The sequence below is a fragment of the Callorhinus ursinus genome, unplaced genomic scaffold (genome assembly GCF_003265705.2).
Source record: "Callorhinus ursinus isolate GAN/ISIS: 27379988/994484 unplaced genomic scaffold, GSC_fseal_2.0 scaffold18, whole genome shotgun sequence".
Classification (NCBI taxonomy): Eukaryota; Metazoa; Chordata; class Mammalia; order Carnivora; family Otariidae; genus Callorhinus; species Callorhinus ursinus.
The window spans coordinates 18,812,442-18,836,812 of record NW_027397080.1 but is presented as its reverse complement, the minus strand read 5'-3'; the positions used below and the strand labels follow the sequence as shown (position 1 = coordinate 18,836,812).

General features: G+C 49.1%; 2 protein-coding genes across 4 annotated transcripts in view; both read left to right on the top strand.

The window, feature by feature from the left end:
* The window catches only part of RCAN3 (RCAN family member 3), a 44,367-nt gene extending 42,658 nt beyond the window's left edge, over positions 1-1,709 (top strand). Inside the window, exon 6 of the transcript XR_012381340.1 lies at positions 1,691-1,709. The gene's annotated coding sequence lies outside the window, so the exon portion shown is untranslated. The remainder of the gene's footprint in view (positions 1-1,690) is intronic.
* A 9,426-nt stretch (positions 1,710-11,135) lies between these two features.
* Positions 11,136-24,371, top strand: part of NCMAP (non-compact myelin associated protein) — a 40,875-nt gene continuing 27,639 nt past the window's right edge. The window contains exon 1 of one of the 3 annotated variants that reach the window (XM_025857179.2): positions 11,136-11,302. The gene's annotated coding sequence lies outside the window, so the exon portion shown is untranslated. The remainder of the gene's footprint in view (positions 11,303-24,371) is intronic. The other 2 variants (XM_073903168.1, XM_073903167.1) reach the window with 2 other exon arrangements.

Below are 24,371 nucleotides of genomic sequence, written 5' to 3'. Positions count from 1 at the left end.
ACACTTCTACAGGCCAGAAGTCTGAAATCAAGGTGTCAGCAGGGTTTGTTCCTACTAGGGGCTCCGAGGGAGACCTGTTCCATGCCCCTCTCCCAGCTTCTGGTGGTTGCTGGCAATCCTTGGCACTCCTTGCCTTGTAGGACATTGTTGCAATCTCTCTGTGTAGCATTCTGTGTGTGTGTGTGTGTGTCTGCGTGCAAATTTTCCTTTTCTTAGACACAGACTGGATTCAGGGTGCCCCCTAATTACATCTTCAAAGACCCTATTTCACATACAGGCCACATACACAGGTTCCAAGTGGACATGAATTTTGGGGGGACATTATTCAACCCATCAAAGAGCTGAATAGACATTTCTTCAAAAAAGATAAACAAATAGCCTATGAGTGCATGAAAAGACGCTCACCATCATTAGTCCTCAAGGAAAGGTAAATCACAACCACAATGAGATAATAATATTCCATACCCACTAAAATGGCTAAAATAAAAAAGATAATGAGCATTTGTGAACTCCTGGTATGAATGTAGAATGGTGTAGCTGCTTTAGAAAACTGGGGGCAGTTTCTCAAAAAGTTACAAATAGAGTTATCACATGCCCTAACAATTTTGCTCCTGGGTATATGTATCCAAGAGAATTGAAAACACATGCCCAGGGCGCCTGGGTGGCTCAGTTGGTTAAGCGACTGCCTTCCGCTCAGGTCATGATCCTGGAGTCCCGGGATCGAGTCCCGCATCGGGCTCCCTGCTCGGTGGGGAGTCTGCTTCTCCTTCTGACCCTCTCCCCTCTCGTGCTTTCTATCTCTCATTCTCTCTCTCTCTGAAATAAATAAATAAAATTAAAAAAGAAAAGAAAAGAAAAGATACGCCCAGGGCGCCTGAGTGGCTCAGTCATAAAGCATCTGCCTTTGGCTCAGGTCATGATCCCAGGGTCCTGGGATCGAGTCCCACATCAGGCTCCCTGCTCAGCGGGAAGCCTGCTTCTCCCTCTCCCACTCCCCCTGCTTGTGTTCCTGCTCTCGCTGTGTCTCCCTCTGTCAAATAAATAAATAAAATCTTTAAAAAAAAAGAAAAGAAAAGAAAACATATGCCCACACAAACACCTGTACAGTATGTTCATGGCAGCATTATAGATAATAACCAAAAAGTGGGAACATCCCCTGTCCATCAGTTGTGAACGAATAAACAAAATGTGGTATATTCATACAATGGAGTATTTTCAGCCACAAACAGGAATGAAGAATTCATGGATGAACCTTGAGAACATGCTAAGTAAGAAGCCAGACACAAAAGGCCGCATGTTGTATGATTCCATTTGTAAGAAATGTCCGGAATAGGCAAGCCTGTAAGACAGAAAGTAGATTAGTGGTTGTCAAAGGCTGGGGGGTAAGGGTGCAGAGAGTGGGGAGTGACTACTTATATGAGTACAGGGTTTTTTTAGAAGTGATTAAAAAGTTCTAGAATTTGATACTGATGATTTTGCAATCTTGTGAATAAAAATTTAAGAAAAAGGAATGGAAGGATAAAGTATGAGAGTAAAATTTTCTGAAGTCAGAAAATCTAAAGAAAAGTTAAGTTGTGGTATTATTTCCTTCTCTGGATCTTTAAGTATTTAAATAAATGCAATACCAGGAAACCATAATAGCTTACCTTATCAAAAATTTACGGGAGTGATAAAATAATGTTCTTTACAGATTCTGACTGTATGCCATGTGTCTCTGAGTGCGACAAAGAAGACTCTCATGCTGATGTTATCTGTCACTCAGCATCAAGATCATAAAGTTCTGTGATAAATGTGGAAGATCTGTGTCAGAAACGTCTATTACCACCAGCGATTTGGGTATATTTGTAAGACACACTTAAAATTTACTCCTCATATCTCACCTTAAAGTTGGATGGTGAAAAATGAAGACCAAATTTTTTAAAAAAGGCTTATTTACTAGTTTGCTAAAATCTGACCAATTCACCAATTAGTAAAATGCTTTCACTTTTTGAGCTTTATAAAGTTCATCAATACCTTGAAGTACACTGTGTTTTTGTCTGCCCCTCTCCCAATTCTCTTATCTGAGGTAACAAAACTTGCCCACCTGACCATGGGGATGGGCATGTGACCCAAGCTGGCCAATCAGAATCTTCTAGAATGGAACTCTAGAAAGAAGCTGTCCTTCCACCTGAGCTGTTGGCTACCATGTTCTCTCCTCTGAGGGGAAGGCCTGTCTGCAGTAAGGGGGGAATGAGGTAGACACTCAAAGAGACATAGAGATAAAGAGAACTAGAGATGGAGAGTTCTAATCCTATATCCCTCTGGCTGCTTCTCCCTGTCCTGCCCACAGCTGGAAAGAAGGGCAGAGGGAACTATGAGGCCAGTGAGTTCATTTGGCAAATCAAACATATTTAAAAAATCTATTTAACATGAGTACTCTGGGAAATAGAAAGTCCTCGGCCCTGCCAGAGCCTTCACAGAACAGGAGAGATGGATCTGCAAATAGCCTGCTGTAGGGTAAGGTGGAATCAAGGCTATGGTTCAGGTGCAGACCCAGGACTAGGGCACCCCAAGAAGGGGAACATGACTTTGACTGGGGGGGATCAGATGGGGCTTCAGGGAAGGATGTGGGATCTTGACGGAAGGCCATTCATGGAGAGAAGGGGCAGGAGAGCGCAGGGTGCATTTCTCTGGAAGGAATGGCCCAACTCTGACCCAGACATGGGAGAGTACGGGGCAGGTTTGAGGAGGAGAAGTTGTCCCCGAGGCTGGGGTGGTGGGTGTGGGAAGGGAGGAATCCAGATAAGGTTGGGAAGGATGACAGAGCCAAAGAATGGTCTGTGGTTTGGGAAACCAAATGGTCAGGTGATGAGTGTTAGTGAAATTGAGAAGATGAAGGGCATGTGTCCCCGAAAGTCTAGTGCCATCTGGATCTCCAGACTAGAGAGCCTCTTTCTGGTTCAAACCCTACCATAATGCTAACCCATAGTGGATATGCCTGAAACCCCTGGGACCAGACTATCTGGGTGAACTTGGGCAAATGATATGTCCCGTCCAAGCCTCAGTTTCTTTATCTGTAAAATGCAGTAAATACTAGTATCTAGTTTATAGAACTGTCTAGACAATAAAGTAACTTATGCATGTAACGCATGCCCCCTAAACGTGACCTAAAATTTCAATTTTTATTCTTCGCCCTTCTCTGGTGATCCAAGAAACCATGGTCAAAGGCTGTGTTTCATCAATTCATTCATGACTGTTCCCTGGACATCTATTAGGTTTAGGTAATTATGCTTGGTGCTATGGAGGACACAAAGATGAACAGGTCATGAGAAGCTCACAATCTGTCAGGAGAGTAAGGTAGGTCCTTTGGCAGGTAAGGGTACTCTGGGAATTTGAGCTTAGTCTTGAAACATGAAGGGTGCATAAGGTTCACTGACTACAAGGGAATCAAATCAAGTTGTCTTCTCCTTCCAGTGCCAAACGGGACTGGAGGTCCTGTGATGTGACAATGACAAGGATGTATTAGTCTGCCAGGGCTGTCAGAATGAAGTACCACATTGGGTGGCTTAAACAACAGAAATTTCCTCACCCTTCTGAAGTTTAGAAGTCCAACATCAGGGTTGGTTTCTTCTGAGAGCCTCCCTCCTGGGCTTGTGGATGGCCGTCTTCCTAGGGTCTTCTCTCTGTGTGTGTGTCCTAATCTCCCCTTCTTATAAGGACATCAATCAGATTAGATTAGGACCCACCCATTGTGACCTCATTTTACTTTAATTACCTCTTGAAAGGCCCTATCTCCAAAAACAGTTGCATGAGGTACTGGGGTTTAGGACTTCAACCTATGAATTTGAGGGGACACAATTCAGCCCATAACAAAGGTTGAATTTGGAATGATCAACAGCCTGGTCAACACAGAGAACAAGAGTCACACCGTTTTGTAGCCCTCAGGTAAGAGAGACACACACCCAGTCAGCAGGAAGGTGGGGGGAGGGGCCGGATGCCATGACATCCCTGGGGGAGCTCCCAGCGCTGAGGGGAATGAGGCGCTGAGTAGCAGCAGGGACATCGTGCCTAGATGACAGCTTGTGGGCAAGTTGCTCTCTCTCTGTGGTCTCAGGCCCTCATCCTCAGCAGGAGACTCCTAACCCTGGTCACACATTGGCAACACCTACGCAGCTGGGGGGAAAAAGTGAGTATCTAGCCCTGCCCCCAGAACTCTGGTTCAATGGGGTGACCTTGACATCAGCAGTTTTTCAAAGCACCCAGGTGATTCTAAAAGGCAGCCAGGGCTGAGACCCCTGGGCAAGAAGACCTTCACATTCCCTTCCAGCCGCAGACCATAATTCAACCCTAGACTTGGGATCTGGACCCCCTGGATCACCACATTCTCTGGCCCTTGGAATCTCTGCAAATGCTTTCTTTAATAAAATGTCCATTTGCAACATTATACTTACTCTTTAAATTTGCATAGCCCATTATAGTTTGATGAAGTAATTGTATAGGCATTAACTCATTTTTTAAAATTTTTTATTATTATGTTATGTTAATCACCATACATTGCATCATTAGTTTTGATTGGCATTAACTCATTCAATCCTCATCACAACCCATGGGTGGGTGGTGGGCAGATATCACTATCCCCCCTCCCCTTTATTTCTCTCCAGAGCACTCACCACCCTCCAGCATGCCAGATCATTGGCTTATTTACTTTTGTCTTCCCCACATAAGAATGTCAGCTTCATCGGGGCAGGCATTACTGTCTCTTTCGTTTGCTGCTGGCACATCACAGGCACTCGGTAAATATTGGTTGAATGAATTAATGAATTATAGAAGAATAAACTAAAGCCCAGAGAGGTTAGAAGATCTGCCCCAGATCACACAGCAAGTAACTGGAGTAGCTATTGAATTGCCTCTTCTGTGTTCTTTCTGCTCTGTCTACCCTTGTTCTGGGCTTCCTAGGGTAACTCTGGTGTTGGAATGGACCCAGGAGGTACCAGGGGACAAGGAATTCAGAAGTTGACATAGTTGCAGATAAGCTAGCTGCCACCAGGAAGAGTTCTTAGAATCCTCGAGATAAAGCATAGATTCTTTGCCAAGGTGAGGGAGAGCAGCTTCTGCTGATGGCCAAAGGCTTAACTTAATTTACAGCCTTTCATTTTCATTCTGGGAACAGAAGTTTTCCCTTGTAATTACCTGCAAATGGTTTGTGCTAATGCACTGAATCATGGGGCTTCCTAAAAACAGAGCATCAAAATGAGGAAGCTGCCTGGTAATCACCAGGGCTGGATGTCTAAAGAGGCAATCAAGATAATCAAACTTACCACAGAAGAGGCCTCAGAGACCAAAGGGTCCAACCTGCCATTTTACAGATGAAAAAGAGGCCCAGAGAGATCAAGTGGCTTACGGGGCTTACAGCCGCCTCTAACTCTCTTCTTCCCTTACTCTCCATCACAAGAGATGAAATGGGAATTAACCTGAATGCAGGACAACAGCTCATGGGAAGGGATGCTTGCCTCTCCCGGATCTTGTTAACCTTAACAATAATACTATCAGTTATTTTACCAGCAAAATAGGCTTATTCAGGAATAATGCAGATGAATTGCAACCCAGGACACACAAACTATGACAAACCTTATAGGCAAGTCAGGAGAACAGAGGAGAAGAACCTTCTTTTATAGAGGAAAGGAGGAGGGTAGTTGAGAGGGGCTGTTATACACAAGCCCACTGGAGGAAACTGGAAGTTCAAATTGTAGTGGCTTTTCATTGGCTGAGCTGTGACAGTCTCTCATTGGCTGGGCTGTTGCCAGGCCAAGAGAAAATCTTCCTTTCTCATGCTGGGGTAGTAAAGTACAAGCTTCTTCCTGTTGGTTCTGCAACTGAGGACTCTGGTAGGAGGTGAGATCTACCCCTTCTGGCCCCCCCTCTCCATTTCATATGAGCTTTCCTTTACTCAGTTTCACAGTGACATCCCTGGGTACTACACAGTCCACTTTCACCTGGGCAACAGCTACGTGAAAAATCACATTGTGTGCCCTGTAGATCATTAAGAACTATGATTTCTGAGTCTTTTGGACTTTGCTTCTCTCTCCACCTCTTGATTGAGAGACAAGGAATTGATTTCAAAATCAATTGGCCTAGGTCTGTTTGCTTCCTTTTTTTTTTTTACTGGATTAATTGTGTGGGTTTGGATTTCTCTGGATTCACGATTCTCTTCTTTGTCTCCCCCCTGAAATTGCATTCTAATCCTCCATGACATTTGTCTGGTTTCCCCGGCACCCATCTCAAAAGCCATAAACAGCAGATTAAGGCTTTGAAGGGAGAAGTGAGAGCTACACAGTTCTGGACAGGAGGTAAAAATCTCAGCTGCTCAGGAGGCTGGTTTGTAGCAATAACAAAGAAAGGATGACTCGGTGCATTTGAGTATCTTCCATGTGGAAAGAGCAGCTTTTTGTTATTTTTAAATCTCCAAGCACCTAAGATACCAACTGAGCCAGCCAGGTGCTCCTCTCTTCAAATCTTAATCAGTATATGGACATACATTTTATATAGTTGTCAGAGTTGGCACATGCTATTTTCATTCTCTACTTATGGATTCTCTCATGGATAAACACACTCTTGTGTCTCCTCTACTCTCAATAAACTGCTTTACTTCTGACAGTTCTGGCTACCAAATGTGTGTGTTGGGGGGGGGTCCCCATATCAAGCAATTCTGTAACACCTGCTAGGTGTCCTATAATTTAACTCGATTCTGACACTATCTACTGGGAGTTAGCATCAGATCCCACAGGTTAAGGACTCAGTCCCCCCAAACTATCTCCCTCTCCCCACAGTTGCCAGTCATAAGTCCAGATTGTTACCTCTGCTTCCAACCAACTCGTATAAATCAGAGGTTCCCACGGTCCCTCCCAAGGTTCAATTAATTTGCTAAAGCAGCTCACAGAATTCAGGCAAACAATTTACTAACTAGGTTACCTATTTATTACAAAGGATATTAAAGGATACAAATGAATAGCTAGGTGAAGAAATATGTAGGGTGAAGTCTAGAAGGGTCCTGAGCACAGAAGCTTCTGTCCCCATGGAATTTGGGGTGTGACACCTTCCTGGAACGGGGACATACTTTTGTTCACCAACCTGGCAGTTCTCCAAACTTATTCTTTTGGATTTTAATGGAGGCTTCATTACACAGGCATGGTTGATTAAAATCACTGACCGTTGGTAACTGATTCAACCTCCAGCCTCTCTTCCCTCCCTGGATGGAGAGGGGCAATAAAGTTCCAACTCTCTAACTTGGCTGGTTCCAGCAAACAGCTTCCATCCTCGGGTGAACTAGAGACTTTCCAAAAATCATTTCATTAGCATACACTCAGATGTGGTTGAAAGGGGGTTGTTATTAATAACAGAAGACACCCATTTCACCCCTATTACTCTGAAGCCATTTCAAGAACCGAGGACAAAAGCCAACTATTATAACAAAAGATGCCACTATTGCTCTAATCAGGAAATTATAAGGGTTTGGGAGCTGAGAGCCAGGAACCATGGACGAAAACCAAAATATATATTTCTTATTATAAATCACAATATCACATCCACACATCTCCATAAATTGCAAAAGCCTGAGTATTTGTATGCCTGATGCCTGGGGCCTCTGTTATGAAGCACAGTTGGCTTGGCCATTCTCTGTCACTTGGAATTGTGGTCATTCCTAGTTTTTACATGTGGACTATCACTTGATAATCTTGTTCCCTGTTGCCCTGATGTGGCACCTTAGATGCCCTGTTCCTAGTGTTAACCTTACAAATAAAACTGTCAGTTATTTTACCAGCAAAATAGGTTTATTCAGGAAGAGCAGAGAATTGCAACTCAGGACACTCAAGCTATGGCAAAACCATAGGGAAGTCCAGAGAACAAAGAAGAACGTTTTATAGAGGCAGGGAGTTGGGAAGGGCTGTTATAAACAAAAATTCCACTGTAGGAAACTGGGAGTTCTAAGTGTAGTGGCTTTTCATCGGCTGAGCTGTGACAGTCTCTCATTGGCTAGGCTGTTGCCAGGCAAGGAGAAAATCTTCCTTCCTCATGCCGGGAAGGAACATCCAGGCTTCTTTCTGGGGGGAATGCAAGGTATTGCCTCTTCCTATTGATTAGATGAGGAGTGGTAGAGGGTGAGAGCTTCCCCTTCTGGCCTCCTGACTCCATTTCAAACGAGGTTTCCTTGATTCAGGTTTGCACTGGTTTGCCCAAGAAATAAATGAAAGCCCATGGTCAGGCCAGTTCTGGACCGGGAGCTAGGAGACCTCTGCTTTTGCCCAGGACACGGGCATGTTTCCTCATCCTCCTGGGCTGGGGCTCCATGGGTGTAACATCCCAGGGAGACAAGAAGGTCTCCAAGTTGTGTCCAGCTCAGCCAAAAGGAGGGTCAATGATTCTGGTCTTGGAAGCCTCCACTGCTCAGGGCATGAACTGACTCCTCAGCAGTCACCGCATGGCCTTTGAATCTTCCTCCCCCTCAGCAATTCCTGTCTGCCCGTCTTCCAGAATATATCCCAAATCTGACCACTTCTCTCCACTCCCACTGCCACTCCATTATTCCACACCACCCTCCCACCTGGGCTCCCTTGGTCTGTTCTTCCCCGCAAGCCAGAAAGGTCTATTAAAAACATAGGTCAGATCAGGTCATTGCCCGTCTTCAAACCCTTCCCTGGCTTTCTATGGTCCATGAAATGAAATCTGCACTCCTCACAGTGACCTATGAGACCTCACAAGATCTGATCTCTGCCTGCCTCCGACCCCATCCTGTCTACTCTGCCTTCAGCCCCTCCTCTGGTCAACGACATTGGCCTTATGGGCTTTCCCTCCTCCAGGCATTCTCCAGCTCCAGTGCTCCCTGCACCTCCTTGCTTGTCCTGGTTTAAAAAAATTAAAAATAAAAATTCAATGGAGTAAAGTTAAAGCTCTAATTGGCTTTATTAATGATTCATGAGTCAGGCAGCATCCCATCTAGCAAGTAGAGGGGAGCTCTGAGGAGTCATACAAAACAGAAGGTTTCTATAGGAAGGAGGGAAGGGAAAGGAAGTTATTAGCAAAAGAAAAAAAGTATTGTTTCAGGCAAGGTCATTTTCCTTGTGGGGGTGGGGAAGAACAGGGGGTTTTATCATGCACATTACCTCATCTCCCTTTGGGGGATAGAGAGGGCCCATGTGACAGATTTCCTCACTTTTTCTGGTGCTGACCAGAAAATTCCTGACTGACCAGTGAAGACTTCATTTCTGGGGGAGGTTGAAACTGCAATTAGGTTAGGTCTAAGCCTGAGTTCGGTGACATGGCCTAGCATAAGTGACTCCATATTGGGCCTGTGGTTTTCTTAACATCCTTCAGGCCCAGTTCACCTGTCTTCTCCTAGCAGACGGTCCTTACCCTCCCTCCCTTCCTGAAGGATCCCCTGTCTCCCACTTACAGTGATCAATGACAGCATGTTATTATTTCCTTCAAAGGACTTTTCACAGATTGTCTTTCTCTTGTGTTGCCATTTTTTGTGCTAGAGTATCAGCTGTTTCCCCCACCCCCACTGGAAGCTGAGATCTATAGGGTGGGGCAGGACCTCCACTGACTCTGCCCCACCTTGCAGAGTGCAGAATGCATTCAGTAGGACTTAATGAGTGCATACCTGGAAAGACAAAGGTTGCCTTGAGCCCTTTCATACTCCTGCCTCGCTGGGCTGGGCTCAGATGACCGACCATAGTCAACTCTTTATGGGGGAGGCTAGTGACGGTTCTGTTCCTAAATCCCTCACAGTAGGTGTGGGCAAAGGCAGTCTGATGTGGCGGGTGACCTATGGCTTGGTTGGCCTGGGTTAACAGAGAAAGCAGAAGGTGGGGCGAGCCATGGATGGCAGAAGGCTGAAGACCATCAAATCCCATGATGCCACCCAGAGATGCCAAGGTCCCCTTTGTGTCAGCACATCCCCCTCCCTAGCCCCTATCACTTAGCATAATAATTCTCCCATTTATCCAGCATTTTACAAACATTATCTTTTTTAATCCTCATCACAACTATACTGAGGTAAGTATATTATCTTCATCTAACCAAAAGAAATGGAGTCTCAGAGAGGTTTAAAAAATGATCCTGTCTTGCAGTGCAGTCAGGATTAGAACCTGAGACCTCTGACTGCTGAGCCGTTGACCCCAAGCACATCCCAGCAAGAGCTTCTCGTTGCATCTGGAAGTGGCCCCAGAGATCTCAGATCTCAGGGCCTGAGCAGTCTCTCCCTGGGCTCCCCTCCCTTCTTCATGGCTCCTGCTTTGTGGACAGGTCTGCCTCTCCCACCACATGGAAAGCTGTTTGAAGCCAAGGATTGTCTCCTGTTTTTGGTGAGGAAGTAGAAACCTCTTGATCTTTGTTAATAAATACTACCATGGAGTTTCCTGTGAAAACACAGTGGACTCTTCGTTCTCAGCCAACTGGAGAGGACGTTGTCAAGGCCTGGACAGCATCCCAGAGGGAGCCCATGGCAACACAGTGGCCCAGAACCCTAGTTTTCCGGAAATCATTTGAAAGCAGAATGAGGAAACCTGACTGTACTCCTGGTTCTGTCACTAACCTGTGTGACTTTGGGCAACTCACCTCTGCTTCCCAGGCCTCAGTTTCCCCATTTATAAAAGGAGAGGGTTCGGGATTCTTCTAAGACCCCTTCCCTCTTTCTGTACATATTGGTTGTGGTGTGCCCGGCTTGGGGGGGCGGTGCTGGGGGAATGGAGGGGTTTGGGGGTGGCATATATACAGCAATGAACCACGCAGTCTGATAGAGAAGATGGGCCTTGATTCTACAGGGCATAGTTTTTGACCCTTGCCAGCTATCAAACCTGGTGTAACACCCTGTGACAGGTCTAAACCCCAACCTGCCCCCAAACCTTTCAATCAGGTTAACGCAGTCCCACTTTAAAGACACCTACCTGCATCTGTCCCGGGGTATCTCGAAGGTCCCTTATCCCTTTCTGCCCTTGGAGAAGTCTGACCTGGCATAGGTGGCCTGCTGGACTGAGCGTCCCCGAGGTGCCAGACCCGGAATCCCAAAAAGGACTCAGGCCCGGGAGAGGCGCGAGGACACCACGGGGAGGCGCCGCCACTCCAGTGTCCCGACCCTGACGCCCCCGGGGCGGTCCCCAAGGCCCCCGGGACCGAGGGGCGAGCGCGGCCTCTCCCCAGGATCACCTGCGCCGGGCGGGGCGGGGCCGGGGGCGGGATCCCGGGCGGGTAGAGCCGGGGCGGCAGCGGTGGAGCCGGCGGGAGGGCCAGCGGGCGGCGGCGCAGGGCGGCCGGCTCGCCGGGGCAGGTAAGAGGCCCCGGGACGCCCGGACGCCCGGGGCTGCGGGGAGCGCGGGCGGCCCGGCTCAGGCGCGGCGGCTCGCGGTCCACCTGCCGGCCGCGCTCGGCGAAGGAGAGCCCGGGCGTGGGGGATGTGGGGTTCTCGGTGTCGCCCCACTGTCGTTGGAGGCAGGGCCTGCGGTGTGCGCGCGAGGGCAGCGGCCAGAGCCGGTGGGAGGAAACTGATCATCGCGTGGGTTTGGAGATGGGGTTGGGGCCTGCGTAAAGGTGCGCAGAGTGCCAGCCCCGCGCCGCGGGGCGGGGAGGGCCCGGGGAGGCCCGCCGTGGGTGGGGGGGGGGGGGGTTGATATTCCGGGGATCCAGTAGGCAGGTCATTCCCTTTCCCGCCCCCCACCAAGCCTCTTTCTGAGAGCCTGAGACTCCCCGGAAGAAAGGGGAGCTGACCTGGCCAGCCAGGAGGTAGAAGGGACTCGGAACCATTCGGGACCTGGGTTTGCTTCATCTGTGAAATGGGCATCTTGATGGGTCTGCCCTATGCGGAGACCTCTCTGGGAGGAAGATCTGTGATTCTACGAGGAATAGAACAGAGGGAGGAACCCAGGGTTCCCCAGGGTTCCCCCTGAATTTGCTGATCTGGTTCAGATCAGCAAATTCGGTAGACACGTGGGAGCAGCTGCTGGGTGGCTCACTGGACAAGCTGCTCCAGAGGAAAGACGCAGGCACAGCTACTATTCTATGGTCTGGGTCCCCTGGTGGGAGGAGGAGATGGGTGTGTCAAATACTAGGGCTCCTTTAGAGGGTCCAAGGAAGTCCTGTAGTCTGGGAGGGGGATCCGGAAGGCTTCTTGGAGGAGATGGGGTTGAGTGGAGCTGGGAAAGAAAGCACAGTGTTTAAGGGCCGGTGCTTTGGCATTAGTCGACCTGGGCGTTGGAATCCTTGCCTTGCCGCTTAGCTGGTGGCTAACTTAGCCTGAGGCAAAACCTTCATTCCTCAATGGTCCCGTTTGATGTCCTCCTTAAAAGAAGTAGTTTTTCTGAAACATTAAGTCAGATAATCCATGTAAAGTGGGCGCCTGGGTGGCTCAGATGGTTGGGCGTCTGCCTTCGGCTCGGGTCATGATCCCAGGGTCCTGGGATCGAGTCCCGCATCGGGCTCCCTGCTCCTTGGGAGCCTGCTTCTCCCTCTGCTTCTCCCTCTCTCTCTCTCCCTCTCTCTCTCTCTCCTCCTCTGTCTCTCATGAATAAATAAATAAATAAATCTTTAAAAAAAATAAAGTGCTTAGTACAGAGTCTGTATGTAGTAGACTCTCAACAAACATAAACTATTAATTTCCACTAGACTGTAGCTCCTTGGGGGCAGGGACAGTGTCTATTTGGTTCTATATTCCTGGCACCAGTATGGTGCCTGGCATATAGTTGGTCTCACTACATATTTGTTGAATGAATGAACGATGAATGAGTATGTAGTCAACAAATAGCGAATTTAGAGATGGCCACATGCCAACGGATGGGTATGGATAGAGCAGATGGTGGTCCAGGTGGGTGAAACAGTGTAAACATAAGCCCAAAGTAACAGATCGGGAGTACCTCCCTCGTATGGGGCAGAAGGTAACATGATGAGCATATCCAGAGCATAGAGGTCGGGAAGGGCACTCTAACTCCTGGGATCCTGAATCCCAGCAACCACACAGGGGTAAGGGAAGGAGCTGGTGGCATAGGTAGGTCGGATAGCCTTCTCATGTCCTCTAAGTGTCCATCTCAAAGTCATATGGGTAAGGGGAGGAAGGGGTGCTGGGTACCTCATGGGAGCAGAAGATGACAAGGGAAAGGAGTCCCTGGCCCCCTTCTTGTGGTGGGGCATTCCTCACCTTGTCCCTGCTGGTCTCTATGCAAGCTCATGGTGAGATGGTAGAAAGGGGCAGCATGGTGCCAAGGAAGCCAGCCACTGGGTGTGTGTGATGAGCTAGGCACACAATGAACCGGGTTAGAAGAACGTGCTCCATCTTTCGGGGAATCTGCTGTAATAGTTTTATATCAAGAGGAAATCCTTGTGGCTGGCTCCCGAGCTCCCTATTGCACTATGGACTGTGGCCAGCCTCAGGCCAGGAGGGAGCTGTGTCTTTGGGAGTAGAACCATCCTCTAAGCAAAGTGAGGGGACGTTTGCTTTTCTAAAGGCCTGGAAAGGCAGCGTGTTGGGTTTCTCTCTCCCCGGGGTGACCAGGAAGGCATGAGAAGCAAAGGTCTGAGGTGGAGGCAAGGGGTTGGGGGAACGTATCCACAGGAGATAGGAGGCACTGTACCCCTCAAAAGAGCCAGGTTCGAAGCTTCTCCTCATAGCACTTTCCATAGTTGCTCGTAATCTAATTTGCCATTTGCCCCGATTCATCAGTGCCCCAGAGACCCGCGGGGCTCTGAAGAGCTAAGCGACATGCACGCTGATCCCCATCCTACTGCCCTTGGGACGCAGGGTCATAGTGTGCAAGGGCTACAGGGACCCTGGACGGTAAAAGAGGGCACCTTCCGTTTGAAGGTGCGAAAGCAGGGGTGAGATGTGCTCAGCCATGGAGCATGGCAGGGGCGGGGCCCGAGTCTCCTGATTCCACGTGCTCCGTCACTACAGCGGAAACTCTGGGGATTGGAGATGCTGCCACACTTGCCTTCATTTTCTGATCTTCCAATAAAATAGAATGAAAAGTTAGAAAAAGAAAGGTGGATTTTAAGTGGCCCAATGAAATCTTGTAGTTAAAAAAGAAACCCTCACATCTGATGACAAGAAGGACGGAAAGTCCCATATGTTCACTTTGTCTTTTTAAAGATGTGTTTGATCTTGAAGAGAAATCATCAAAACAGGGACCCCCTCCTCTAGCCTAGGCTGAACTCTTGCTGTCAGAAGTGCCTGTGTGGAGATGCATGCTCTGCAGGCCTCCACAGAAGGACCTCTGAAGGCCGCCCGGAGGCAGCGGCGTGTTTATTTGTCCTGGACAGCCACCAGGCCCCGTGCAGCCTGCCCCCATCGCCTTCCCCACCTGCATCCAGCCTGCTCATGGTCGTCGGTCGGGTCGTCGGCCTCTTGGCTTCTGGCAGCCCACTCTTTGCTTTGGGATCTGGCAGGACGGCTGCCTCTTTGTTTTCTCTCAAACAAATGCCTTAACGGAATTCTAGATCCTAGGCAGGCAAGAGGAGGCAGGAAGAAAGGGGGACAGAGCCAAGATGAGAGAAAGAAAGAGAGAGAGAGGCTGTGGATTCCTGAGCAGGGCTGGGGTGTGTAAAGCTGGGGAGTGTGGCAGCGAGTCTGGAACTTCTCATGTGGTTTGAACCTCCCGGGGGGTGGTGGCTGCAGTTTGGCCTAAGGAAGGAAAAGAGGGTGTGCCAGTCTCTAAGACAGAGAGGCCTGTTCTTCAGCCAGCTTGAAGGCCCGTCTGAGGGGCCTTCTGCCAGGGCTGGCCACTCCTGAGCCGCGGGGGCCCTCGGTGGCACTGCCAGGTCCCGTGGGAGCTGCTGGGGGCCTCGAGGAGGTGGAGCAGGTGGTGCGAGAGGTCTGGCATCTCGAGGGCTGTGCCAACCCTGGAGGACCAGCGTGCCCTGCTCCAGGGCGGCATCGGGCTGAAGTCAGCAGCAAGCCTAGGCAAGGAGCAAGGACTTGGGCCTCTGCTTTGGAGTTGTGGGATCTTGTTCCAGCCACGGCAACTCTCTGGGCCTCAGTTTCCTAATTTATTAGAGAGGATACTTGCCCCAGCAATCACTTAATGGATATCTGTTTCCTTTCCCCTTTAGAGAAGCTTGTGTCTTGGAAACTGTGGGGCCAACCTTTCAGGCAAACAGCCTCAGAATTTTTAAATTCCTCCACAGTTCACACTCCCTTCATTCATTCACTCCTTCCCTCATTCCGCTCGGGGCTAACACCTGCCCCTGGCCTGTGCTGGCGATTCAGACTTCGCTCTCTCTGCTGCTGGGCACCCGGCTCCTTGCAGCCCCCCAGCGTGGCGCAGGGGCCTGGCTTTGAAGCTTCCATCTGTGGCGGGCCCTGGAGTTCTCCCTTCAGTCTGTTGTGCAATAAAAAGCAATTGTGTAACCTGTTTCCCCAGTGCAGTACCTCGTCCCATTATCCTCCCCCCGATTTCCTAGGGTTTCAGGCTGCCGGTCACGGAGGGAGACAAAGGTTCACTCCTGCTTGCCGAGCGCTTAGCAGGTGCGCCCACGGTGCTCAATGCTCCACGCGCCGCATGGCCTGTAACACCCTCAGTGCCCCGGAAGCCAGCAGTGGTGTGCCCCAGTTCGTACCAAGGTTCAGAGACAGACGCAGCTTTGCAGGTTGTCACAGAGGCAACCAGGGATGCATTCTGACTTCCCTGGGCCCAAGGCAATTTTACCTTCAGGGGCCCCTTCCTCCATAAAAAATACTAAAAAGTTGTATTTATGACTGCCTGCATATATTAAAACATTTCCTTTGGGGTGGCTGAGTGGCGCTGTCAGTTGAGCATCCGACTCTTGGTTTCGGTTCAGGCCATGATCTCGGAGTCATGAGACTGAGCCCTTTGTTGGGCTCCACGCTCAGCACAGAGTCTGCTTGAGATTCTCCCCCTCTCTCTGCCCCTGCCCCGCTTGCACTCACGCTGTGTCTCTCAAATAAATAAATTTAAAAATTTTTTTCTTCAGCCTAAAAGTTCCTCTTTTCTTCTGATTTTGAAAGAAATGAAAACATTTTTGTGGGCCCTGAGCACATTTTCCCGCGGCCGATGGCAGCGTGGGCCCCAGACCTGACAGGGCTGGGATTCCAGCAGAAGCTCATCGTTGGGGCGGGGGGCAGGGGGAGGGGTTCCTAGCCTCCTCATTGCACTGCTCTTTAGCAGTTAAAAAAAAAAAAAAAAAAAAAAAAAAAAAAGCCCAGGGCGCCTGGGTGGCTCAGTCGGTTAAGCGTCTGTCTTCGGCTCAGGTCATGATCCCAGGACGAGTCCCGCATCAGGCTCCCTGCTCCTTGGGAGCCTGCTTCTCCCTCTGCCTCTCTCTCTCTCTCTCTCTCTGTCTTTCATGAACAAATAAATAAAAAATCTTTAAAAAAAAAAAAAAAAGCCCGGTTATCTGAAATCTTAGCACCTGGAGCAGCGTTCATAGTTCTCTCTGGAAAAGGGAGACTGATTTGTTTATCCTCCCACTCCCTGCCTTGCTGTTTTTTGACCTAAACTTTTTAAGGGTCAAGCCCACTGAATCCTCCTTCTCCAAAGCTCTAGATGCCCCACGTGGGCCTCCTCTCCAATCACAGACCCTTAGGAGAACCGCTTTGCCCAGAGGACATTTATCTTTTAGAAATAGCTCCAGGTTCCTACTTAGCCCCCAGTATCAGCATCATTGGTCATAATAATAATAACAGTAATTAACACATCTGTGTCCTCTCCGTGTGCCGGGGGGGGGGGGGGCACTGTGCTAATCCCTTGGCATGCATTGTCAGTAACCCTATGAATAGACAGTGTGATCATGATCCTCTCCATTTTGCAGATGAAGAAACTGAGGGTTAGGAAGACTACGTGAGTTCCCCAAGTGGCAGTGCCAGGGTTGGGACTGGGGTCTGCTAGTTGGTTGTCAGAGCATAACCTCCATGAAGGCGGGGACTGTTTCCCACCGTCTCCCCATCACCTGGCACAGTGCCTTGGTATGTACGAGCCTTCGGTGTGGAATGAATGAATGTTTGAGCCCAGAGCCTGACCTCTTAACCTCTGCTCTGGCCTGCTCTTTAGGGAAGCTGACCAGCTTCCGGTCCCGCTCCTGTGCGGTGGTCTGGGACAGCTCAAAGCTGGGGTTAGAAATTGAATAGAACAGGTGAAGGCCCAGACATTCACTGTCCCATCAACACTCCTCGTACCACCCTCACCCCGAGCCTGGGGAATCCCACTCGGAGAGTCCACCCCCTGCCCAGGCTGCTGTCCCCCTAGGAACTCGAAGGTGCAGCCTGACAGTCATACGGGCAGAGTGCCAGCCAGAGTGACCAAGGGTGTCTGTGGGGCTCTCTGCTCTGCGGCACATCCATTTTCCTCTGCTGTTGTGCCTTTGGCCCTTCCCCAGGGTGCATTACCAGAGAGATAGCTGGTATCCCCAGGGGAACTTGAACTCACCTGACAAAGTAATTAGACACCTAAAAAATACAGCTACTGGGGTGCCTGGGTGGCTTAGTCGTTAAGCGTCTGCCTTCGGCTCAGGTCATGATCTCAGGGTCCCGGGATCGAGCCCCGCATCGGGCTCCCTGCTCCCTGCTCCCTGCTCCCTGCTCCGGGAAGGCTGCTTCTCCCTCTCCCACTCCCCCTGCTTGTGTTCCTTCTCTCGCTGTGTCTCTCTCTGTCAAATAAATAAATAAAAATCTTTTTAAAAAATATCAGTTTAGGGCCCCTGGGTGGCTCAGTCGGTTAAGCGACTGCCTTCGGCTCAGGTCATGATCCTGGAGTCCCGGGATCGAGTCCCACATCGGGCTCCCTGCTCGGCGGGGAGTCTGCTTCTCCCTCTGACCCTCTTCCCTCTCGTGCTCGCTCTCATTCTCTCTCTCTCTCAAATAAATAAAAAATCTTTAAAAAAAAAATCAGTTTATTTGAAACAAATTTTCTATCACTTCTGAAAATAGAAAAAACAGTATCAATTGCCATGGACAAAAGATAAACAAAACAACTTACATGAAGCAGATGAGTGTCATTAAATTCTTGCTAGACAGCTACCTCCCCGTGCCTGAGCCCAAGGCTGGCCCTCTCTTGGTTGAAGAGATGAGCAAGGGTGTCGCCAACACTGGAGCCAGACTCTTGAGTTCTAGGATCAGCGCAGGGACAGCCGATCAGCTTCCAGTTCCCGATCACACAGTTCTGGGCACCGTGTCCTTAAATTCAACAGTTTGGGGCAACATTGGGAGTCTCCCATTTTCCTGATTATGGCGGGTGCTGTCCATAGCTCCCCAGTCTGGCCAGTTCTGCAGTGTTGTGGAATTCTTCAGCCTTTCCAACACATTTAAAGAATCAGGTGTAGGGGTGCCTGGGTGGCTCAGTCGGTTAAGCGGCTGCCTTCGGCTCAGGTCATGATCCCAGGGGTCCTGGGATCGAGCCCCACATCGGGCTCCATGCTCGGCGGAAGCCTGCTTCTCCCTCTCCCACTCCCCCTAGTCTCTCTCTCTCACTGTCTCTCTCTCTGTCAAATAAATAAATAAAATCTTTAAAAAAAAAAAAAGAATCAGGTGTATAAACCCCTTCCTACTTCAAATGCCGAGTACTCTTTCCGAGGCTTGCCCTGAGCCTTGCCTGAACCGCTCACTTCCCTTAGTTCTTGCAGAGTCTCCTGGGTTTCCTTCTTTTATTATCTAAGTATTTCCTCCAAGAGGAGTTTCAGTGTGGGCCTGTGTCTTCGACCTTCTGCAGCTTTATTTGCCTGAGAATATTTTTATTATGACCTCATGTTTGAATGACACTTTGGCTGATTTTTAGATGCTGGATTGAAAGTGTTTTCAATTCGTAATAACATTGTGACTTCCTTTTGTTACTGAGGGGTAGAATGGCAAGGGATGTTACTATGTTACTTCTCTCTGTCCCTGCTCTTCCTCTTCGTCTTTCATTGTCTCAATGTCACCCCATATCAGTGTGGATTTTTCCTTATTTCTACTGTTGGCTACTCTAGGAGCCTTTTCAATCTGAGTCCATCCATGTTTATTTAATTCTGGAACGTTTAATCTCCATCGTTTCTTTCCTTATTTCCTCTCTCCAGTTTTATTTTCCTTTCCTTTTCGGACCCCTACTTTCCATCTCTCTCAGCTTTTCTTTTTCCTTTGTTACCTCTTTATCTTTTCCCGCCTTTCGGGGACAGTTCTCAATGCGATTTTGCTCTTGACTAGTGAATGCTTCAGCTGTACGCGTCTTGGTATTTACACCATCTATTGTGCCCTTTATTTTAAATGTTGTATTTTGCATAGCTCACATTCTGACCTGGTTCTCACCTATGACTCCTTGTTCTTGCATTGTTTTACACGTCTGCTCCTATCTTCTTAGTATAGTTACCATGTTTTACTTTAAAATCTTGGTCCCCCTACTTCAATAATTCTGCTTCAGATGGAATATGTGGCTTGGTTTATTGTCTTTCTTTCATAGTAGCTGCATTTCTTTTTTTTTAAGATTTATTTATTTGAGAGAGAGAGAGAGGAGCAGGGGGAGGGGCAGAGGGAGAGGGAGAAGCAAACTCTCCACTGAGCAGGAAGCCCGATGCAGGGCTCAATCCCAAGACCCTGAGATCATGACCTGAGCCGAAGGCTGACACTTAACTGGCTGAGTCACCCAGGTGCCCTAATATTTCATTTTTTTAAAGATTTATTTATTTAAGAGAGAGTGAGGGGGAGAACGAGAGACAGTCTTGAGCAGACTCTGTGCTGAGCATAGAGCCCGATGTGGAGCTCAATCTCATGACCCCGAGATCATGACCTGAGCCGAAACCAAGAGTCGGGGCCTAACCAAGTGCACAAACCAGGTGCCCCTAAACTGCTAAATATTTTAAAGGAAAAGTAGGTCCAGAAATCTCAATACAAAGTCATCATGATTGGTGCAAACAATTATTAAAAGTGGTCAGCGGTGGCAAAGGTGGCCTGGGGAGGAGGGGTAAGTTAGGTCTCATCATCGAGGCAGGTTTAGCTTGGTAAAGGCGGGAACACAGTCCTGGAGTCATGGGCTGGTTCTGTGTTGCCGGGGAGCCAACCGCTCCAACACCAAGGCGCTTCAAACAACCGTTTATTCTTTTTTGTCTCATGGCTCTGTAGGTGGACCAGGTTCAGCTGGGAGGTTCTCACTTGGGGTCTCTCCCCTGGTTTCGATCAGATATTCAGGCATCTCGGCTGGCCTGGGTGTCCGAGGTGGCTCCCTCCCACGGCCATCCATTGAGACTGGCTGACAGCTGGGAGCACGGCTGGGGCTGTCCACTAGAACATCTACCTGTGGCCTCCCCATGGGCCTGGGGGCTTCTCACGGCATGGTAGCTGGGTTCCAAGAGGGAGGTTTCCAGGAGCAAGCACTCAGGAAGCAGAAGCTGCCACTTAAGGGCTATCCACCATATTCTTGTGAGCCTAGCGGTCACAGGGCCCACCTAGATTCAAGCAAGTGGAGAAAAGTAGACCCTGCCTCGTGGTGGCGGAGTGGCCAGGACACACTGTTTAGGATCACGTGGGATGGAAGAGTCTGTGCAGCCCCTTCCCAGGAATGGGAAGCACTGAGTTTGGGAGAAAGGAAGTGGCTCCCTTTGCCTGGGATGTGAGGGAGGGAGAAGACCAGTGTTGGTGGAGAAGGCTGAGAAAAGTTCACGCAAGATGTTGGTCGCTAAGACCACGTCAGAAGTGACCGATGGGATTGGAGCAGCGGAGGGACACCATGCAGAAAACTAAGGGCTTGGCAGCTCTATACTTTGAATTACTTTTGCAACAAGTGAGTCCCCAGGGAAGAGGCTGGTGGCTTCTGTTCCTTCACCATAGCATATCCCAGCCCCACGATGGAGTAAAAAACACTCTGTCCCCAATCCACTGGGCAGTAGTTGGACAGTTATTGCATGCTGGGTGCATGGCCAGGCCAGGTACTATGCAAATAAGTCTATGATTCATAAGCCACTGGACTATCCTAGAAATTCCAGTATTTCTACCTTCATTCTGATGCTGGCAGGCCAAGTCCGGGGACCCAGAGGAGGTCCTACAGGACCAGCCAAGAGGGAGGGCCTTGGCTTCACAAAGGATAGAAATTAAACTCAAGCCAGTAGGAGGTAAAAACAGAGTTTCTGGAAGATAGAGAGAGAGCAGATACAGACGGACTGTCTGGGAGATTCAGAAAAGAAAGGAGGGGGTCTCGTCTTTGTTCAGGGCCTGGGGGGTTTTATTGAGGGCAGTGGTCTGGTGTACGTGTCCTCTCAGGCATCCGGGAACCTGTTAGAACAAAGACAAGGGCCCAGGGGTTAACTCTTTGGAGCCAGGGGGTCTTGGCGTTCCAGGTGTCTTCCAGCGCCAGTGGTCTGGAATACCGATGATAGCTTTGTCCGGTCATTCTCACCTGGTCCTTCCTTAGGTGTTATCTCTTCTAGAAGAATCCTTAACTCCTTGTCCCTTACAAGGAGGATGTATGCTATTTGCATCACAAAGCATATTAAAGGGGGGTGGGGGGTACAGGTCCTAGCAAGAAAAGATGCAGGGAAATGAGTGAAAGCAGATTTTTAGGGAGTCCTTCAGTTTCCCTGTCTCAATGCCATTGCTTCCAGATCCCATCTTGGACTCTTCATGGCCCCCAAATCCTTTGCGAGGCCAAGTATCCTGGTTTTTTTACGAAAAAAATAAGGTCCAAGTCTAAGCAGTGGAGGAGGTCTGCGTGGAGCTGAGTGGGAAGCTCCGATGGCCATTGCTAGAACTCAGGGAGCCAGTCGGGAGAGCTCAGTGAACATTCAGAGCTGACCCTTCCTTAGCATTTGCTTAAGCCCATCTCTTCCATGAAGGCTGTCTGTGTGCGTGCATTCATTCATTCATTCACTCAGGTGTCTTCTTAAATGGCAGCCCCCCCCCCCCCACCAAGTGCTGAGTGCTGACAATATGGCTCTACGGCAGGCTTTGTCCCCCAGGGAGCTCCTGGAGTAGAAGGGAAGGCACACCTGTCTACTAATTACACTTTCGTGTGCTGAGTGCTCTAACCCAGGTCCCTATGAGACGCTGTGAAGATTCTCAGAAGAGACTGACCTACTTGAGATTGATGGAGAGGCTTTGGGCAGGCCTTGGAGGACAAGGAGGCCAACATTTCTGGTGCCCACCAAGCAGGCGCTCTGCTAGGGTTTGGCCTTCTTTGCTAAATGACTTTTATATGCAAAACGCTTCCACATTCCTGGTTTATACAGCGAGGCTAAGTGACTGGCATTTATTTACTATTAACAATTCTTATCTCATTTGACTGTTGCAACCAGGAATTGGACAGGAAACACCAAACACAGCTTGCATATGAGGAAACAGGCTCAAAAGAGGTGAAAGTCACAAGGCCAAGGTGACTCCACTAAGCCGGAATCTAAGGCCAGGGTAACCCTACAACCCGTACGTCAGTTGGCTCCAGCACACTGCCAGTTCACAGAGGCAGAGTACCTTCCAAGAGAGGGGACAAACCCTGAGGGGAGGAAAGCTCAATATTCCCAAAGGGCCACGGTACAGAATGTGTGGGTGCCATGCTGGGATGGGAGAGGGGGCAGGAGAAGGTGTGAAGGGCCTCAAATGCCAGGCCAGGGGAGGGGAGGGGGCTTTCTTCCATCTGTGAGGACAACTGACCGAGGGTTTTGTGGCTCCCACCCCCTGCTGGAATCTTTCCTCCCGGGTCACTCTCCCATGAAAGCTCATCCCCTACTGTCCACTTCCTTTGAGGCAGAGCTGGGCCCGGAACGCCAGTCTCCTGACTCCCAGCCCAGAGCTCACTCCTTGCCGGGCTTCCTCCCTGTCCCGGCCTCCGTGGCTGATGCAGGCTGTGGTGTTTGCTCAGAACCTGAACCTGGGGGCAGAGAGCACAGAAATATTTATTTATGTCACGGCCAACCCTGCCTCATGGAGGCCCCTAACGGGAACCTCACAGAGAGCTTCAGTTATATAATCCCAAGTTGACATAGCAGGAAGGAGAAGGAACTATGTTATAATTACTCTTTTTTTCTCAGACACATTTTTGAAGCTGGATAGCTTGAACTTTTCCTCTCTTCTTCTTCCTCCCTCATCTTATTGACTTGGGATCTCCAGGGATCTGGGTGGTTCTAGATCATTCGTTGATTTTAGCCTTGGTTCTGGTGAGACTGGGGGTTTGGGGAGATCTTCTTGGAGGTGGGGGTGGGGAGAGAAGTGAATATATTCAAGGGCTGCTTCCTGCCAAACGCTACACCAGAGGCTTTATAGTCATGATCTCTCTCTCTTTTAATTTAAATTTTAGTTACTATACAGTGCAATATTGGTTTCTGGAGTAGAATTCAGTGACTCATCACTTCCATACAACCCCCAGTGCTCATAACAAGTGCCCCCTTTAATGCCCATCCCCCACCTAGCCCATCCCCTACCCACCTCTCCATCAACCCTCAGTCTGTTCTCAGTCATTAAGAGTCTCTTAAGGCTTGTTTCCCTCTCTCCTTTTTTTCTTTTCTCCTTTCCCCATATGTTCATCTGTTTTCTTTCTTAAATTCCACATATGAGTGAGATCATATAGTATTTGTCTTTCTCTGATTGACTTTATTTCGCTTAGCATAATACACTCTAGCCTCATCCGTGTCATTGCAAATGGCAAGATTTCATTCTTTTTGATGGCCAGGTAATATTCCATCACACACACACGCACACACGCGCACACACACACACACACACATCTTTATCCATTCATCAGTCAATGGACATTTGGGCTCTTTACCCAAACAGCAACCCTATGGGGGAGATCGCATTTATTACTTTGATTTTACAGAAAGGAATGGAGGTGCAGAGAGGTTAAGTAACTTTCCCAAGGGCACCCAGCAGAGCCAGGTCAGACTGGCTTTGATGCTTCTAGTTTTCAGACCCCTCACTTGGATCTTTAACAGGGATTCTTGAGAGAGCAGGAGTGCTGGCTTCTCCTTATGGAGGAAGTTCCTCCAAGCTTAATCCCAGCACTTCCCTCACATCTGATGTCCACTCTGGCCTTCCCTAGGTACTCAGCTCCACTGCCCCGGGACCCTCACTGTCCAATCCCCTCACCAAATTATACACTTCCCTTCCTGAATGTGCTCACCCCCACCCCTACCCCCTTGCTGTTCTTGCCAGCTAGAATGTTACTTCTCCCTCTCCACCTTGCAAAATCCCAGTAAAATACAATAACAACAATACTGACAATGCCCATTTGTTGAGCAGGAGCAGTGAAGTGTGGTGGTTGACAGCGTGAACTCTGGGGTGTTTCACCTGGGCTCCACCCAGTTCCACCACCTCTGTTGGCTATGTGATCTCAGGCAAGTTACCTAACCCCTCTGGACCTCAGTTTCTTCATCAGTAAGATAGAGGTGATGGTATCCACCTCAGTAGGGTTGTTATGGGATGAAAGGAGTTACAAAAATAAAAACTA